At 48.9% G+C, this 19312-nt stretch overlaps 1 long non-coding RNA gene across 1 annotated transcript; it reads right to left on the minus strand.

The window, feature by feature from the left end:
* Window positions 1-15835: 15835 nt before the first annotated feature.
* LOC119365223 lies at window positions 15836-17841 on the minus strand. The gene is made up of 2 exons (XR_005175393.1): window positions 17517-17841; window positions 15836-17314 (listed from the first exon to the last, which is right to left on the minus strand). It is a non-coding gene; the product is annotated as an uncharacterized LOC119365223 (long non-coding RNA).
* Window positions 17842-19312: the final 1471 nt, after the last annotated feature.

A 19312-nucleotide genomic window follows, 5' to 3' on the forward strand; every position in this document is an offset into this window, starting at 1 on the left:
TTACCATGCCATACCAGACAGAACCGTCCCGACGGAGACCGGCGACAAACTCATACCTACCCAAGGCAGAGGTCTTCCCGGTTTCCTGCCGGTATGCATGTAAAGCTCATGAGGGTGATTATCATCACAAGTGTGTCCATTACCAACAGCATGGAAATCAGTAACATGCACCCATGCATATGATCATATCACATGAAATAACAAGTCCTTCGAAATGCGGTGGTGTTATAAATGCATCAACGATCACTCCAAAATTATTATGCCGGGGTTCAGAATGCTTGCCTTCAATGTGTGGAAAGGCAGGGTGCTCTCCAAACTTTTGAAAGTTTCTTCTCTTTCCCAAAAATCCTATTTGAAAAATATATTTGAATTAACACACATTTCAAAACAGAACCAAAAAGTTGTTTGAAAATTTTTCAAATAAATCTTAAAATAAACTAGATCAAATATGAGGAAGTTAGGAAAAAGAATCAACTCATTTGGACTTATATTTAAAAAGTTATAGCCAGTCAAAGATTTGGTCAAAATCTGTTTTTAAATAAAACAGAAAAAGAAAACGTTTCGGAGGGGAATACGCTTTCGGAGCGGGGAAAGCGTACTAGGGATAATACGTCTTCACTTAATCTGACGTGGACAGCGCGGGGTGTCGCTGACAGTGGGCCCGCCTGGCCCACTGGTCATGTTTGACCAGTCGCCGCGCGTCGTCTCCCTCCTCTGTCCGAGCGGAGCGGGGCTCCGGCGATCGTCGCCGGCGTTTGGCTGTTCCTCGCGGGCTCCAGAGGTTAGGGATGGATCCGCAACGCCGGAGCGGTTCTCCCGATGGTCGTGGGGTTGTCGGAGGTGGAGGGAGCTGCCGGCGGCGAGCTCCGCGGCGGAGGAAAGCTTCTGTGGCGAAGTGACTATGTGGCGGCGATGGTTCCCGATCAAAATCAAGTAGTGGGTTGGGTTCACAGGAGGATGAGGAAGTTCCTGGCGAAGAGAACGGAGAGGGGGAGGTGCTGGAGGTGCCGGATTGGCCGGGGCGGTGGCGGCGGCAGGAGTTGCCGGAGATGATGAAGAAGACCTCCCCGGGTCGAATGCGAGGCAGGGGAGCGCCATGGGGGTAGCATGAGGTCGCGTGCGTGCTCAGAGGGGCTCGGGGTGTCCATTTATAGCACGCCAAGGTCGGTTCCGCGGCGGTGGGGATAAGCTCTCCGGCGAACCGCCTCTCTGTAGCTAGGGCGACGTGGCGGCGACGAACGCTAGCGGACACCCGTGTGGATGAGCTCGGGCTGTGCCGGGGCCAGGTGGCGAGCCGGGGTGGCTTGGGCGGTGCTGAACGGAGCAGGGGCTGTCGGGCGGCGGCGGCGGCTAGCTCTTGGCCTGCCGGGCGCGGCGGGGGCTGCTTGGCGCGTTGCTGCGAGGAGGGGAGCGCGTGGCGTGGTGCTGCAGAGCGGGCCAATGCCGTGGGGGCCAGCGTGTCGGCTCGGGCGCGCGGCTGCAATACGCGCGCTCTGGGCGCGTCCAGTGCACGCACTGGGTGTGCTCGACAAAATGCCAGAGCATGCTACAGAGCTTGGTTGAGACTGGCAATTAACAGACCTAGGTTAGGAGGAACGGGGAGTCTAGTGGACATGCTGGTTTGATCAGAGGTGCAAGGTCACAATGCAAAGACAAAAACATGTCAAAACTGGCCATGCATACCAGGTGTTTGACAAAATGCCAAGGGCACTTAGGCATTTCTTGGAGTGGCCAAAATCTCCAGATCAGTGTCTCTGTGGATGAAAGAGAGAGTGGTGATGTTAGTTGGACAAAAGAAGAAACTTGTTAGTGCAAGTTTTACAAAACTTCAATTCTGGACAGGAAATAAATGACATTATTCCATGAACCAAAAATGATCTAAAAGGTGCATGCTCCTGGACTTAAGGGTTTAACATGGGGGACTACAAGTAGGAGAAATAGTTAAGGGCATAGGAGCAACTAAAATGGTGGTTGCTGTACAAATCCTCAAGTTGGTCCTGAATGGAAATGAGGTTGATTCACTCAAATTTTTCAAAGAACATAATTAGGTTTTTGCACAAAGAGGGATAACAGGCTCCTACTGGCCTCCCTTAATTTTGGTAGAAGTTTTAAATGAATACTCAAATAGGTTGTAATGCAAAATGCACTCTGGACCAGAGAAGAAAAATTGAGAGTAGGGCTCAAAATATTTAGTGAATGAAATATATTTTTGCATAAAAGTGATTTAAAAACATCCCATGACATCTCCAAATTTTTGTGGAAATTTTAAGTGAATCTATCAAATTGTTGTAGTTCAAATATGGCCATTTAACCTTGAAAAAACTATTTTCAAGAAAGTAAAGATCAAGCAATTAAGTTAGTTAATTAGTTATACTGATAAAAGGAAAGTTTTTCTTGAGAGGTTAAACAAGTCCAATAACATATTTGAAAAGTTTTCTCTTTGGGAAAAACTCATCATAACAAGGAAGGAAATGATTTAAAAAAAATCAAAAAGGAGCTCAGAAATCCAAAGTTTTAATTCCTGGAAAAAAATAATTTAATAAAACAAGGCCAAAATTTTGGGGTGTCACAGCCTGCCCAAAGGACTCTTTCCCACTCCCCCGAATTGATCAAATCATCGACGCCACCGCAGGACACGACTCATTGTGTTTCCTCGATGCATACTCTGGCTACCACCAAATCAAGATGGCAGAGTCAGACCAACCCGCAACAGCATTCATCACCCCATACGGCCCATTCTGCTTCAACACAATGCCCTTCGGGCTCAAAAACGCCGGCGCAACATATCAGCGCATGATTCAGACATGTCTGGCCAACCAGATCGGCAAAACAGTTGAAGCATACGTAGATGACGTGGTCGTCAAAACAAAACACATCGATACTCTAGTAGACGACTTGAGGCTCACGTTCGACAATCTCCGAACATATGACATTAAGCTCAACCCGGAAAAATGCATTTTCGGCGTACCAGCCGGAAAGCTCTTGGGCTTCATCGTATCCGGTAGAGGAATTGAAGCAAACCCAGCCAAGATCCGAGCTCTGTCACAATTGGATACCCCAAAGGACCTCAAACAAATACAAAAATTAACAGGATGTGTGGCGGCCTAAGCCGCTTTATCTCCCGCTTAGGAGAAAAGGCATTACCCCTCTATCGCCTCCTACGGCGCACCGACCACTTCGAGTGGACGGATGCCGCCACGGCCGGACTTGAAGAAATAAAAGCCATACTGGCAACAAATCCGGTCCTGGCCACGCCCAACACGGGCGAACCAATGCTATTATACATCGCGGCAACCCATCAAGTTGTAAGCGCGGTGCTCGTCGTCGAACGAGAAGCGGACGGACACAAGTTCCCCCTCCAAAAACCAGTGTACTACGTGTCCACTGTACTAACTCCATGCAAGTCACGGTACCCGCATTATCAAAAGATAGCGTACGCGGTGTTCATGGCATCCTGGAAGCTACGACACTACTTTCAAGAGTGCTCCATAACAGTGGCATCCGAAGTACCCCTTAATGATATTATAAACAACCACGACGCAATGGGCCGGATCGCCAAATGGGCCATCGAGCTCCTCCCGTTCGACATAACTTACAAGCCAAGGCAAGCTATTAAGTCGCAGGTTTTGGCCGACTTCATCGCCGAATGGACTGAAGCCGAACTCCCTAAAGAGTACGGCGCATACTCCAACTGGATCATGCACTTCGACGGCTCCAAAATGTTGGTTGGCCTGGGGGCTGGCGTCGTTCTGACATCCCCAACCGGAGACACGGTCTAATACGTACTTCAGATAATGTACACGGATTCCAACAACGCAGCCGAATACGAGGCCCTTTTACATGGCCTCCGGATGGCAGTCTCCATGGGCATTCAGCGCCTAGAGGTCCGTGGGGATTCAGACCTTGCAATATCTCAAATAAATGGAGACTTCGATGCCAAGGATCCGAAAATGGCAGCTTACCGCAATGCCATCTTAAGGATGTCAGCTCGGTTTGAGGGGCTTGAATTTCATCACATAGCTCGGGAAAATAACCAAGCAGCAGACGTGTTGGCACGCATTGGCGCCAAGCGCGAGGCCGTCCCTTCCAACATCTTCCTAGAAAGGCTATTCAAGCCATCCGTATCATGGAAAGGAGAATCCGGAAACAATAGCCCGGACCCAACTACACTGCCCCTCACCGAACATTCTAACACAGTTGGGGGCTCCGCCGACGAAACAACGTCGTCAGCCCACGCAATAATGGCAGTCATTGCCCCTTGGACAGAACCATTCCTAGCCTACCTAACTAGGCAGGAACTTCCCGAGGACCAAAACGAGGCCCGCTGCATAGTGCGGCGATCTAAAGCCTACAAAGTCCATGAGGGGGAGCTTTACAAGAAAAGCACAACCGAAGTCCTTCAAAGGTGTATCTCCGAAGAGGAAGGGCGAGACCTTTTGGCTGAAATTCATGCCAGACTCGGCGGGCACCACGCTGCAGCCCGGGCCCTTGTAAGCAAGGCCTTCCGTACCGGATTTTATTGGCCAACGGCCGGGGCAGACGCTCAGGACTTAATGCAACGATGTGTTGGTTGCCAGTTATTCGCCAACCAAATCCACATGTCGCCTACCACCCTACAAACTATACCCATTACCTGGCCTTTCGCGGTCTGGGGGCTTGACATGGTCGGACCCCTTAAATGAGGAACCCACAAGCAAAAATATCTACTGGTCATGGTGGACAAATTCACCAAATGGATAGAAGCCAAGCCTGTAAAGACGGCCGAATCCGGACCAGTGATAGACTTCATATCCGGGGTCGTACACCGTTACGGCGTCCCCCACAGCATCATAACCGACAACGGCACAAACTTCACGGCCGATGAAGTCAAACTTTGGTGCAAAAACATGGGCATCAAGCTCGACTATGCTTCAGTCTATCACCCTCAAACTAACGGTCAAGTCGAATGGGACAACGGTCTCATTATGAGCGGCGACAAACCCAGACTAGTGCGATCCCTCAAGGAATCTAACACGCACTGGGTAGAGGAGCTTGACTCCGTACTCTGGGGGCTGCGGACCACGCCGAATCGCACTAACGGATTCACACCATTTTTATGGTATACGGCGCAGAGGCAGTACTGCCATGCGACATAATCCATGATTCACCTCGAGTGCGCATGTACGAAGAAAGAGAAGACGAGCTCGATTGGCAGGACAGCTTGGACGCATTGGAAGAGGAGCGCGACGTGGCAAAAGCTCGTTCCGCATTCTATCAACAGCAGGCTCGAAGATACCAAAGCAGAGAAGTACGGGCCAAAACCTATAACGTTGGCGAACTAATTCTACGCCTGCCGGACAAGAAAAATGATAAATTAAAGCCCAAATAGGAGGGCCCCTTCATAATCGACCAAGTACTAACCGGCGGAGCGTACCGTCTGTGAAACGCATCGGATAACAGACTCGAGCCGAACCCATGGAACGCAGCACGCCTACGAAGATTCTACGCCTAGCGCCGGACTCCGTGTTCGTTTCCTTCCTCTGTCCCTTTGTTTTATTTTTTATTTTTATTTTTTATTGGCAGTCCGGGATTTTGTTCCTTCTCCCTACCCCTTTTTCTTCTCCCAAGCCCTTAGGGGCTTGCCTGTGCATTGTTCGCACATACCCGACGCGCTACCCGCGCTCATAATACCTTGGGGATTCTTTACCAAGAAGTTTATATAAAACGGGCCTCATGCCCAAAACATGTGTGATGCTTCCGCATGAACCTTTTATACACCATTATATGCATCGATATGACTTAAGTTTTGGCTAAGCTGGGTTGCCTGGCTCCTGTGCTTACCCCTACGTTCCCGTTCGTTCGGCTAGGTGGTAAAGGGAGCACCTCTGCGATTGTTACTGTCGGGTCAGCCGGATGTGTACCTCAGACTGGGTGAAGCCGAAAGCTAGCGTTCTTAAGGGAATATTCGATCGGTGAACTAAAAGATGATCTTTCGTATTTATTCATTTGCCCCTAGATGCTTTTCTGCTCTTTCTGGCAGTTCGGACATGCACTTTAGCGCATGCCTCCCAGGGAAAGGAACCCCTAACGGAACTATTCTCCCTGGAAGATGTTTCTTACTAACCATGTAATATAACATAACTAGTTGGGCATTTGTCTGCTAAAGCACTTATGACCCCTACGCCTTGTCTCCATGCATGCCCCGGTTCTTACATAATCGAGAGGGTATTCGGACACACTCCGGACTATAGGGTCCAGAGGTCGAAGCGAAAAGGTCCACAATGACAAACGATCTACAATCCGGCTATAAGGCATTTTTTATGTCATTTTAAATTACAGAGTCAATCCGACTCGGCATATTCTTCTTCAATACCATCCAACAGGCGGTCTAATTTATAGTCCTGTTGGGAATACTTTGCAGCCAGCTCCACCTGGCCATATGCTAAGCTTACTGGGATCTCCTTTCCGTCCGGACCTATAGGGCCGACCTCGGCCATGTGGTTTGGGTCAGCCTTCGTGTACCGAATCTTCACCATGGCCCAGGCCTCCCTGGCACCTTGACGGCAAGCCGATATCTTCCACAACCGAAAGCGCTGCCGCACTCCTCCAGCTTCTTTGTAAGCTCCTCAAGGCCTTCGGGCACGGAGAGGGATGGCCACATAGCCTGGATGACGCTTTGTATTGCCTGTCGAACTCGTTCGTGTAGTTGCAACAGCTCGGGAAGAAGGTCTCCCGTTGAACCGGGCATTTCCTCCGCAGGACGACCTGTCAGCAGACCTACAGACATAGCTCTGTCAATCGACTTCCTCGCCGAATTCTTTTTTCGAAGATTCGTTCAAACACTTACTAAAAATGCCGCGTCGAAGTCGCCGATTCTCCTTCACGGCAGAAGACAGCTGAATACGAACATCTTTCAGTTCCTCGCCCAGCTGGGTATTGGCGTCTTGAAGCTTGTTCTTCTCCTGCCTAACCCTCGTCAGCATGCTCTCGCCAGCCTTTAGTTGGCGTAGGAGATGTTGCTTGTCCAGATTTACTCCGGCCTCATCTGCATTATTATCGTCAGGGTTGCACACCTGCCGCATTTCAAAACGGAATTATCTTTCGAAGTATATATTACCTGCGGGCGCCCCCTTGACATTTTCTGAAGTGGCCAATGCGGCCTCGAGCTGGGCCTTGCACTCTTCGAGCTCCTGGGACAATTGTGTATTCTTCTTTGTAAGACACTGCATAGCACATGATCCTTCAAACAGTTATCTTCACTGTTTCAAGTCTCGGGGGCTACTGACATATATAACCTTCAATTCTACTCACCTGTATGTCTTTCACATACTGCTCCGTGGCTCTGGCTAGACCATTTTGAGCAGCACGAAGATACGCATCTCCTGTATTAAAGGCGTCCAACGCCTCTGGGGAAAAACACGCGTCACGAAGAACAGTCTGGTGACGCCTGTGGTTCAGGGCACTCTCCACCTCTAAATTGGTGGCAGATAGCCCGTCGGCGTCCTCTGTCGGAGGAGCGCCCGAGGCGCGCCCCGTGTCCGCCTCCGCTTCCGGACCTGGCCTCGAACCTTGGCCGGTGGACATAGTGCGGCGGGCTCTCTTCTTTCTAATAAAATCATGAGCATTAGTAAGACTCAAGGGCATAAACCCTAGGCGTTAAATTCGCACGCCATACCGTTGCGTCGGAATCTCGATCTGGTCCGCACTTCTTTTTGGCCCGCCTGGCTTCAGCGGCCCTTGTTGGCTGCCCACCGTGGGCTCGGCCTTCCGCCTCAAGGATTTACCCTGCGAAATGCTATTAGTTTAAGGCATGCAAAATAAAGCATGAGAATACTGGGACTTCAGTCTTAGTTACCTTTGAGGCTGGAAGTAGTCCGGGATAGTCGGTCGTGATGGCTACTAAGGAGTTGTCCTTGCTCAATTGATGAAATACTCCATCAATCAACTCCACGCATAAGTCCGGATCTTCTTGGGAGTCCGGATCGAGGGACCGTTCCGGGTCCTCGGGTTGTGGAGCAGGGCTGTTTATTTCCTTCACAGCCTGGCGCAGCTCCTACGTTTAAACATTACTAGACTAAGTACTCAACTACGGAAATTTCGAAAGCGGACAGGCAAGTGAAAGTGTCCGCTCACCCAACTAGGTGGATTGTACATGGAGAATCCGCCTTCCGGGTTGACACGGAGGAATTCTTCCTCTTCCCCCTTGTACAAAGCGGATAAGATTCTCGTTAAAGTGGCGGCCGAATCTGGCCCCTTGCGACCGCACCGGGTAGCGTCATCCTCCCCATTGAAATCCCACATGGGGTGGCCTCTGTATTGAAGCGGTTGCACCCCTCGCGTAATGCATATGGCCATGACCTTGATCATGGTCAGTCCGAAATGAGCCAACAACCTTATCCGGCCCATCAGGTACAGAACGTCCCTGTCAGCTTCCCTCTGAGGGTTCTGCGGGCGCCAACTCGGGCGCTTCTTCAACGGGGCATTATTGAACTCGGGGAGGCCGATCCGTACAGGGTCCGGCAGGGGGACGTCATCTATATAAAACCACTCCGAGGGCCAGTCTTCGGACACCCTCTTTGGGGTACCGGATAGATATCCGGTCCCGGCGATGCGCCATAGTTCGGCTCCGCCCACCTGATAAATAGACCCCTCCTAAGAATGGGGCACAAGGAAAAACAACCTCTTCCACAACGTGAAATGGGCCTCAACACCCAAGAACAGCTCACAGAGGGCCATGAAGCCCGCGATGTGCAAAATAGAGGCGGGCGTGAGGTTATGTAGCTGGAGGCCGTAGAACTCCAGCAACCCTCGGAGAAACGGATGAATTGGAAATCCTAGTCCTCTCATCAAATAAGGGACTAAGCATACCCGCTCTCCTTGAGAGGGATTGGGGACGCCCTCCGCCTGCTCTCCGCCGCTATAGGCGGCAATCCCGGCTCGAACTGGGACCATATATGCTGGGGGGAGAAGCCCTTGGACCGAAGCACTACTAACTCGCTATGCGGAACGGAACACCGCCCCCAATCTCTGGGTCGAGGGCTGGAGGCACGAGAGGACGAGCGGCACCGACTAGCCATGATGGAATGGATCTCTGTCAGAGGCGCTCTGATGAAGACTCGCGGAGGGAAGATGGTGCGAATTGGATCTAAATCCTCGTCTCTTTTATGGGCGGCTCATTAACGCAACCGGGGGGTAAGTAAAAAGAAAATCCCCTGGCTTTTCGCATTCGTTTGACGCGTGGAAGATGCTCATTATGGGGCACAGAAGCCGAGGAGGACATCACGTACTAGAAGTCGAACACTATTCGACGGATACAGGGAATTTGAAGGAGAACCCGCCTTGCAATGCCGAAGACAACTTGCGCGCCGGACTCGTCGTCATTGAAGCCTGGTTCGGGGGCTACTGAGGGAGTCCTGGATTAGGGGGTGTCCGGATGGCCGGACTAAGACCTTTGGCCGGACTCCCGGACTATGAAGATACAAGATCGAAGACTCCGTCCCGTGTCCGGATGGGACTTTCCTTGGCGTGGAAGGCAAGCTTGGCGATACGATATGAAGATCTCCTCCCATTGTAACCGACTCTGTGTAACCCTAGCCCTCTCCGGTGTCTATATAAACCAGAGAGTTTTAGTCCATAGGACGAACAACAATCATACCATAGGCTAGCTTCTAGGGTTTAGCCACTCCGATCTCGTGGTAGATCTACTCTTGTACTACCCATATCATCAATATTAATCAAGCAGGAGTAGGGTTTACCTCCATCGAGAGGGCCCGAACCTGGGTAAAAACATCGTGTCCCTTGTCTCCTATTACCATCCGCCTAGACGCACAGTTCGGGACCCCCTACCCGAGATCCGCCGGTTTTGACACCGACAGTGTGCCTCCTGCTGCACCAATGCGGTCTAAAGAAGCTCCCTAGCCCTTCATGTTTCAATCGCCGCCGGAGAGTCGCCATCTACTGGGAGAGCCGCCAGCCGTGTTGCCACAGCAATCATGTTATCCAACGGGTTAGAAAAATGACCCGGTGGAATTGGCACATGTTGAGGCAGAACAGTGTTCAAACGAGGTGGCTCTGTTATACGTGGCTGAACCGGCGTTCCGGCCCCAGGTGCTGCAACCTGGTTTAACTGTGGCGGGTTGCTGGTCCCCGCCCTAGGCGTGCAAAAAAGATTTCTTGCCTCATAAACCGAAGGTAGACGAGACCTATGCCTCCTTCTCAGGACTTCATTTGAAGCGTTCGATCCATCGTGAGCCGGTAGGCCTCTGCTTGAATCTGTTGTGCCTGGACATCCAGGGCAGCCTACTCTGCAGCCATCCTGACGTCCTCAGCCGCCAGATCCGCCTTGGCTTGTTCTATCTCCTCTTGCAACTTTGCAACCTCTACATTATGCTGATCTCGATTCGCCGGGTTTTCCTCTGTTGTCAACAAGGCTGTCAACTTATCCAACAAATCTGTCAAAACTTGAGCCGACGGGCGCACAGGACCTCCTGCCCCAGCTGCCATTGTTGCTGTTGACCCGGAGGTCATTGCTGGCATGGTTGAGGAAGTCTGCACAGGTTGCGTCCCAGCCATAAAGATTGCAAACCGATTCGGCGGCTCATAAGGGTCCGGAATACTGTCGCCATCGGAATAGCCCCCAAGCCTACCATTTTGCAGCTGATACAACGAAGTAGTCTCGCCCGTGGACAACTCACCATCCGAGTAGATGGCCGTCTCACCGCCAGACATAGATCCTTCATCAAATTCCCCTCCATGGACGCATCCCAAGAAGGCACGCTTCACGGCGGGTTGAGCTCGGGCGGGTCTTGCACGCTGAGCCATCTCAATGATGTCGGTGCAGATGTCCGGCTCAAGTCCCGGCTCACTGATCTTGCCGATGAAGACGTGAATTTCACCGAAGGGGACCTGGTACCCGTACTCAATTAAGCCGGCCTCGGGGCCCCAGCCTACATCGTCGATGTAGAGCTTGCCGCGACGGCTCTTGGTCATCCAGCCCACAGCGTATCCCTTGATCCCTTCGAAGCTGCCCTTCAAGAACTTGAAACCACCATGCGATGGCCCCATGGTGGGCGCCAACTATCATGGAATAGTCACGCCAGATATCCTCTTGAAAGGACTTTGTCGTGGAGCCATCGCCTCTAGGTTAGCTTAAAGGGGTTAAACGGGACAAAGGACACAGGAATTTATACTGGTTCGGCCCCTTGCGGTGAAGGTAGAGGCCTAATCCAGTTTGAGGTGGTATTACTTATGTCTCGATTACCAGGGAGCGAATCCTCTCCCCTCACCACCGGTCTGCACCCTCCCCTTCCCTCCCCTCCACTCCTCCCTCGCCTCCAGCCAGAATCGTCGCTCCCGCCTTCCACCACCCCCTCGTGCCATTCACAGCGCCACCGCCACCAACCGCCCCCGTCTCCCTCACCTTGCCACCGGCCCCCACCTTCTCTTCCCCTCCCAAGGGAAGGGAAGGAATGGAAGAAAGGGAGGGAAGGCTGACCCAGGAGGTCGTTCGAGCGCCCAAATCCACACCGCTGCCATCGACACGCAGGGCTGTAGATATTTTCATCTGTTCCCCTCCCCTCTCCCGATGGATGGCGACGACGAGATCTCCCCCGACGTCGACGCTGGGGAGCCGGCGACCGCAGCGGCGGGGCCGGATGGTCGGTGCGCGGGGCGATCCTCTGGGACGAAATCCTGCCACACCGCTCGCTTCGGGTGCTCCTCGTCGAGCACGACGACTGCACCCGACAGGTCGTTTTTTTGACACCTGAAACAATAGGAGAGCCTCCTACTGCAAATTTAATAAAAGAATGGAAGTATGTTACAAAAGATTATTTACAAATCATCCCATTTTGGGAATGAGGGGGTGGGGGGCCTATTACAGGGAGTTAAGGAAGGATGAGAGAAAGGGTTTATGTTTATCTCCTACTCTATAAGTCAGGAGAGCAAGATCTTCCTTTAGTCTAGCAAGCCAGGAGGCTTGGGATGGAAGCACTCCTCGAAAGTGCTTATTATTACGTTCCTTCCAGATGCTCCAGGCAGCAAGCATGAAGATTTCCATGAACAGTGGTTTCTTCCAAGAGATTTTGGCTTGTTCAACCCAATCAAGACGTGAAGGTACTGCATGGCCCCTGATCTGAAGTTTGTCCCAACATTGAAGGCTGAAATTGCATTCCAAGAAGAGATGCTCCATTGTTTCATTGCTGCAATTGGGGCATAGGAGGCAACTAAAGTCATTGCCAATGTTATAGTGTCTCCTTTTGAGCATGTCTCTGATGTTGAGTCTATCCGAGAGTAGCAACCAGCCAAAAACTTTAATCTTCATTGTTGCTTTAGATTTCTAGATCCATCTATATGCTCGGTGTGCATGGACATCCTTGAAGTAGAAAGTGTAGAACCTGTTGGCTGAGTAGTAGTTGGTCCCCCAAATGCATGTCCATTCATCATTAGTCAGGGGGTTTAGGAATTCAACGTGCCTGGTTTTCTGCTAGAGGTCTCGAGTCTCATCAAGGGCTTGGGTGGAGAGTGGTAGATGGAACGTTTCACTAAGAGACGTGCTGTTCAAGAAAGCTCGCACAGATATATCTTCCTGTTGAGTGAAGGAGAATGCTCTGGGGTGGGTCTCAGCCAAAACGTCGCCAATCCAGGCATCCTTCCAGAATAAAGCCGAAGATCCATTGTGAATAGTCACCTTGGTGACACCTCTATATACTGGCATGAGTTTTGAAACGTCTCACCACCAGAAAGAACCACACGGATCGGTTGCATGTGGGATTTTATGGGTGTAATATGTGTTCCAAATCAACTCCACCCAAGGTAGGTCCCAGTGGTTATAGAATTTGTGGAGGAATTTGAGGAGTAGCGCATCACTTTGCACCTGAAGATTAAGAATGCCAAGCCCTCCACACTCTTTAGGTTTGCAGATCATGTCCCATGAGGCCAAGGAGTTGCACTTGTCACCTTGGTCAGTTTTCTTTGTCCATAAGCATTTTCTTCTGATTTTGTCTATGAGCTCAAGAATGCCCGCCAGGTTGTCACCGCACTCCTCCGCAATAGAACCAACTTCCTTCTTCTAGCTTAGCCCGTCGATTTTTCTGCTGCTGAACTGGGCTCTGTTTCTGTTTCTTCTCGGGAGGTGACGCCAGTGGCGGCGGCGGCAGACAAGATGAAGGTGTGGGAGGTCATGCGAGGTCGCGCATACGCCTTTGACCTCGTGCTCACGGAGGTCAACATGCCCACGCTCTCCGGAATCGACCTGCTCTCCAGGATCGTCGCGGGAGACGAGTGCAAGAACATCCCTGTTATAAGTAAGACCGCCGGCGTACGACTAACGCTTCATATCAGCTTGAATTATCATCAATGGCGTAGGGCTCAGGACGATGGATGGAGGGATTTGGTCTGATTTTAGTGATGCTAGAGAGAATTTGGTTGGAATTGATGGTGTTATGTAGCACTTCAGTGTTACCTGACTTTGAAATAGGTAGATGGCAGCTTGGATTGATTTCGTCCATGCCTGCTTGACGAACTGAGATGTTCTGCAGCCAGCTGCATTTGGTGGTGCAGTGCACACACTGAAGATACTGAATTCACATGCCTGTTAACTGAATAGAGCCTCTTGTTCTGCAACCTGCTTGACTAACTCACACTGTTAGGATTGACAAGGCTGGCGTGGAGTTCCCGGGCTTACAAAAATAGAGTTCAGTGGTGAACTGCCAATGGAAATTTCAGTAGTAAAAGCTGGGACTCTAAATTTCAAATTTCCATAGTACATCGGTAGGAACTTGGGTTCTGTATGTTCAGATAGATATTATGCAAATGTGCACCCTTATTTCAAGTATTTTAGGACGGAGGGAGTGTTTTTTACATAGTATACTTCTGACCATGGCTCATACCCGGCAGCCCTATTCGCCGCGGCTTTCTGATGGCTGTTGCAAATTCCTAGCTTCAGTATGCATTCACTGTGTTGTGTGTGTGTGTATGTAACCATTGTGTAGATTGCAAAATGGCTAGCAAAACAGGAGCAGTACCATGAAGCAGCTATGTGTCTTGTTATCTGCTCTGCTTTCATGGGCATGCCTGTGTATCTCATTAAATTCGGCCTCTGAAGCAAAACTTGCTTCCATGCTCTGCTTCAGATAGCACACAGACAAGATACTACTCCATACACTACTACTGCTACTGTATTTCATTTCATAGTTCAAAATGCTACTACTGAGTAGCACATATTTTCATTTCTAATGAGTGATGTTTTTCCTAGGAGAGAAAATAGCAGTAGCCATGTACCAGGAATGCATTTTTTTCTAAGGTGATTGATCTAGTGACTGCATTGCTTTTGTCCCAATTTTGATAGGCCCAAGTAAATGAGTGCTCGAAAGCATGACCATGCTTTTGCCCCCCTTCTCTTGGGACTGGTCTTCTCCCCCTTTATGCCATGTTCTTTTGAACAGGAAAAGAGGCCATAACCCTTGTAATTATGCACAAGCTCTTTGCTTTTTACCTGCAAAAATTGTTAGTTCTTCTAAAAAAATTGTTAGTTGATGGTTGTCCAACTGCAGGTCCAGCCAACTAGTAGTCAGGTGTAGATGCTTGAATTGCATAGGGCCAACTAATTGCCCCTTGCTGGCGGCAAAAAACAAGATTTTGTGCCATGCTTTTTTGGTAGTATACTAGTACAGGCCGAACTTGCTGACTGATAGGTGGATTGGTTTGTCCGTGTTGTGCAGGTAAGGAGGAGGAGAGGAGGGCGAGATGGTGAAGCACAACAATGTCATCCCCAACGGCCACTTGAAGAAGCACTGGCAGAACTATGTCAAGACGTGGTTCAACTAGCCCGCCCGCAAGTAGAGGCGCCGCATCGGTGAGCACCCCCAGATCCTGGCTGTGATGTCTCTGTTTTCCCTTTGTGCATGAGGATCTGTAATTTTAACATCGGTAGTTTGGTATCTCTTATGATTATGGTGATGTACATGACTGTAAAGGATGTGGTTGGGAGTTGATCTATAAAATGCTATAGAATGCCATCTATGATATCTGTTAAGCCTTTGGGTCAGTTAGTTTTTTCTAGTACATCTACCATGAATTCAACTTTGATGCTAGGCTAGACGTCTCTGGTACACATCTGTAGTGCCATGTCTCTTTATGTTTGTAAGTTGAGTCCAGCAGTAACATGTGAGTAACATTTGCACTGGTGTATGCATTTAGCTCTAAGGAATTAAGTGCATGTTTGCTACAGCAGACAGCACTGGTGTATGCATTTACCTCTAAGGAATTAAGTGCATGTTTGCTACAGCAGACAGCAGAGCAGAGTAGATGTATCATCATTATTTTTTTGTTGTTGATTTACTAGTAAGTTACAATCCCGTGACAATTGTTTTGGTCGCGGACAGCTTGTGCATTATGTTCTGAAGGGTGTTCTTCCAATATGATAGCGCTTTGCAGCCTGTGCTCATTTTTATTGCCTGTTTTCCTTATGATTTATTCGTCTGATTTTTGATATGTTCTGAAGGGTATTCTTCCAATATGATAATAAATTCTGAAGGGTATTCTTAGGATCCTTATTTTCTTTTCCTGATGTCTTGCTTCTGGGGCAGCATTGTACATCATTCTCCTCCTTTATTTATTCTGTGATCTGCCAGTTTGCGGCGTCCATCGCTTCTGTCCAAGTGCTCTTCATCTTGTTTGTCATCTGCAAGGAAATCAAGTTAACTAGGTGTTGCTCTTTTCATGTTCTGCTTCATACATACATGCATATGTGATTGCTCCCTGCCTTCCTGCGTGCTACATCACTGCTAGCATAAATCAAAGAGAAGAAAGAAATCTACCTATTTTTTTCTGCAGCCTTTAATGAATTCAATGAATTTGTAGCCTTTAATGAATTCAATGTATGACTGTGATGAGAATTATGGTACTATTTGCTGTTTGCATCCTATACTTTGCTTGTGAATGATGCTATGTTGTTCTGCAGACTGTCATATATTTTTGTGTTGTTTTTGCTGAATAGATTGAATATCTTTGCTACACACTGTAGCTTGTAGATTTGCAAACTAACCTTCTATAGTTATCTTCCTTTTCTACAGACCGCCTATGACGTGGACGGCGACGACAACAGGAGGACGCCAGTTCTGGTCGGGAACATGGCCTTATCCTGCTCGAGGAGGGACGCACCTAGGCATCGGCCCTGTCCGGAAACAAGGGGTCTGCTCCTCTGCTTCCAAGGCAACCAAGTTGCCCTGCCTGAGCTCGATGAGTCCAGCCCGGCCACGACCATGCACTGCTCCCAGCAGGTAGCACCTCCCTCTCCCTCTGCTCACTCATGTGCTGCTACTCTCCCTGCACGGGCTGCTGCTATCGTAATTTTTATAATGGTTGATGTTTGTTAGCTAGTTAAACGGCTTGCTTTCTGCTAATGGCCCATTAGGTAGAGTAGCTATGCACCTGGTGGTGGTCATGGCCAACGGCGTAGCCAGGATTGGCTGACGCCCCGGGCCAAAAGTGAAGGGCCAAACTTTTGTCTCAAAAACTATCCCAGTTTTAAGTCATACAAAAGTAACGCTCATTTTTAATGATAAAAATATGAACACGCTCCTTGATAGATACATCTCTAGACTCATCAACCAGTAAGGAAAATTATCTATCTCCAATTTCATCAATAATGGCTTTGGAGGTCTCTTTTGCACACGCCTTGCACAAGTCCAATTGTATCTCAGGTGAAATTAGCTTATGGTTCGCTCCTGCATCCCCAATCAATTTGCATGCCTCTCGGTCTTTCTCTATGAGCCAGCCCAACAATTCCTTAAAGTTACCCTTATTCTTTGAGCTAGTAGACTCATCATGTCCACGAAAAGCTAGACCTTGTAGCAGCAAAAATTTGATAACACGCAATATAATCAAGAGACGAGCTTTGTATTCTTCTTCGTCCTTCTGAGTACCTCGATCAAACACATGTGGCAGATTTTGCCACTGATTTTTGAAAGCCTCATAGTGTTGTCTAGCCTTATTATGAGCACTATCATGTTTACCAACATGTTCATCAAGAATTGTGGTACCAAGAATCATGAAAGCTTTTAAACCCTTTTCCTACCCATTTCCGTTCATATACATGATCAGTTGGTTGGCATGGACCCTTCTAGCAAGATCCCTAATGTCTGGATCCAAATTCTCAATAGGTATTCTCTTACCAGGGTCTGGTTCGATATCAGCGGGCTTAAGTTGAGCCGTAACATGAGGAATATCATCACCTGGTCGTGTTGAAGGGCCTGTTTCTGTTACTGTGGAATCAGGGCTTTGTGGTTGAAAAAGAAGATGTCATTGTCCTGGTTCTTTCATTTATCTTGTCTTCCTGAAAATTGGAACAAAAATTAGGAAAGTAGTTTCTACTGCAGCAATCAAACAACCAATCAATCCATCAAGGTGTATTTTGAAGCAGCAATTTGAATGGAGCAAAAACATCTAATAGATGCTCTGTTGTGTGCTTTGTCAAATAAAATTAGGATTTGGGAGTGGCCGAGTGGGCAGAGCCGTGGAGGACAGAAGAGGCATACCTGGCTCTGGCTGGCTGAACGGTGGCGCCGTGGCGGGTGGCAGGAGGCGGGGCGAGGTCGCCGGCCGGCCGGACGGTGGCGGCAGGACGGAGGCGGGGCATCGCTGGACGAGAGGTCGGGCGAGGTCGCGCACGAGCGGCTGAGTGCAGGTGAAGCCGTGCAAGCGGGGTCACCGCCTCGCCGGAATGAACGCTTGGACGGGGTCGCCGGATTTGACAAGCGGCGGCCGGCAGCTGGCTGCCTGCGTCGATGAGTAGCGTATAGGGTTCGTCTCTGCCTCTCTGCTCTTTGGCTCTCTGCACGGTCAACTGGTCGAGAGGGCCTGGGCAGCCGGCGGGTGATGGGCTGGGCCAAGCCAACGCCCCAGGCCACTTTTGAAAATCTAAAAAATATAGGCTAAAAAAATTCCCATGCCCCGGGCCATGGCCCTGGTGGCCTGGGGCCCAGCTACGCCTTTTGGTCATGGCCTTGCTGCTTCATTAGTTTTTTTCCTTTGGGTCATTAGCTAGCTATGCTATGCATGTGGTGGTTAATTTGCAAGAAAGAATTTCTGTCCTTGTTTTCATTTCCTTGCTCTAGTCAAATTCATCCTTTTTTAATACTAGCACTAGCACATCAGAGTACTAATACTTGTTAGATTTTGAGTATGCCACTGGTGCTAAAACAACAACAACAACAACAACCACCAATTACCATAGCATGCCTCTGTTTTGGTAACTAGTTGCTGCACTCAATTAAATTAGCCCAACGACTAATCTAGTACATTATTAATTGTTGCTCTTCCACTATTAAGGTATCTCTTGGTTTGCAATGGTACAGCTATAAATGTCATTTTCTTGAATGGTCTGTTCATAATATATTTGCCTCAGTTTTCTAATTCTTCTCTCATTCATGTAACAGGGTGACAGAGGAAGCCATGTTGCCATTTTGTTTGTTCCCAGCCCTGAATATGGTCGTCCAGCTAGTCTGGCATGTTGTTTGTCTGACTATGGTCGTCCGACGAGTCTGTCATGTTGTCATTTTCTTGTAAAGCACTACTGTATCACACATGTAGAGCTCGTTACACTTGTAGAGCTTGTAAAGCAGTATTGTATCACACTTGTAGAACTTGTAGAGCTTGTATTACACATGATCATATGTATTGGCACGGATAGAGCTTGTTACTTTTGTTGCCATTTACGTGATTTGGTTGCTCTTATTTGAAGTATTATGTGAGCTTTTTGTTTGCCAATTTAAATACTGGTTGAAATATGAAGAATATGAGCCTGATAGATGGGACCCACTTACCAGAACATGACCAATGGGACCCCTGGGACCCATCTTACTAGTGGACCCATTTAATAAAAGAGGAAAATGAAATTGTTTAGACAAAAAGGCACGGCCCAACAATAAAAAGGCTGCAACATTGGGCTTGGCCCATGAATTCGATCAAAAATTGATAGAAAAAATAAAAAGGTTGAATTGTTGGGCTCGGCCCATCTAAAACATCAAATTGGGCCGGGCTGATTTTAATTTTTGACCTTTTCAATTGGTCACAATTTTGCCACGTAGATTGCCACATTGGATCCGACGTGGCCTGGGCAGACACCCAGTGACCAAAACAAAAGGTCATGGGTTCCACGACCTTTTGTTTTGGTCGTAAATGTCTACGACCTTATCCCGAAGAAGGTCGTTAATTTGAGTTTACAACTGCCAGCTTTTGACCATCTGCTTTTGGTCACAAAAAGGTCGCAAATGAAAAACAATGACCTTTTAGTGACTAATAGTGGTGGTCACAAGTTGACATATTTCTTGTA

This window comes from Triticum dicoccoides, chromosome 2B (assembly GCF_002162155.2).
Source record: "Triticum dicoccoides isolate Atlit2015 ecotype Zavitan chromosome 2B, WEW_v2.0, whole genome shotgun sequence".
NCBI lineage: Eukaryota > Viridiplantae > Streptophyta > Magnoliopsida > Poales > Poaceae > Triticum > Triticum dicoccoides.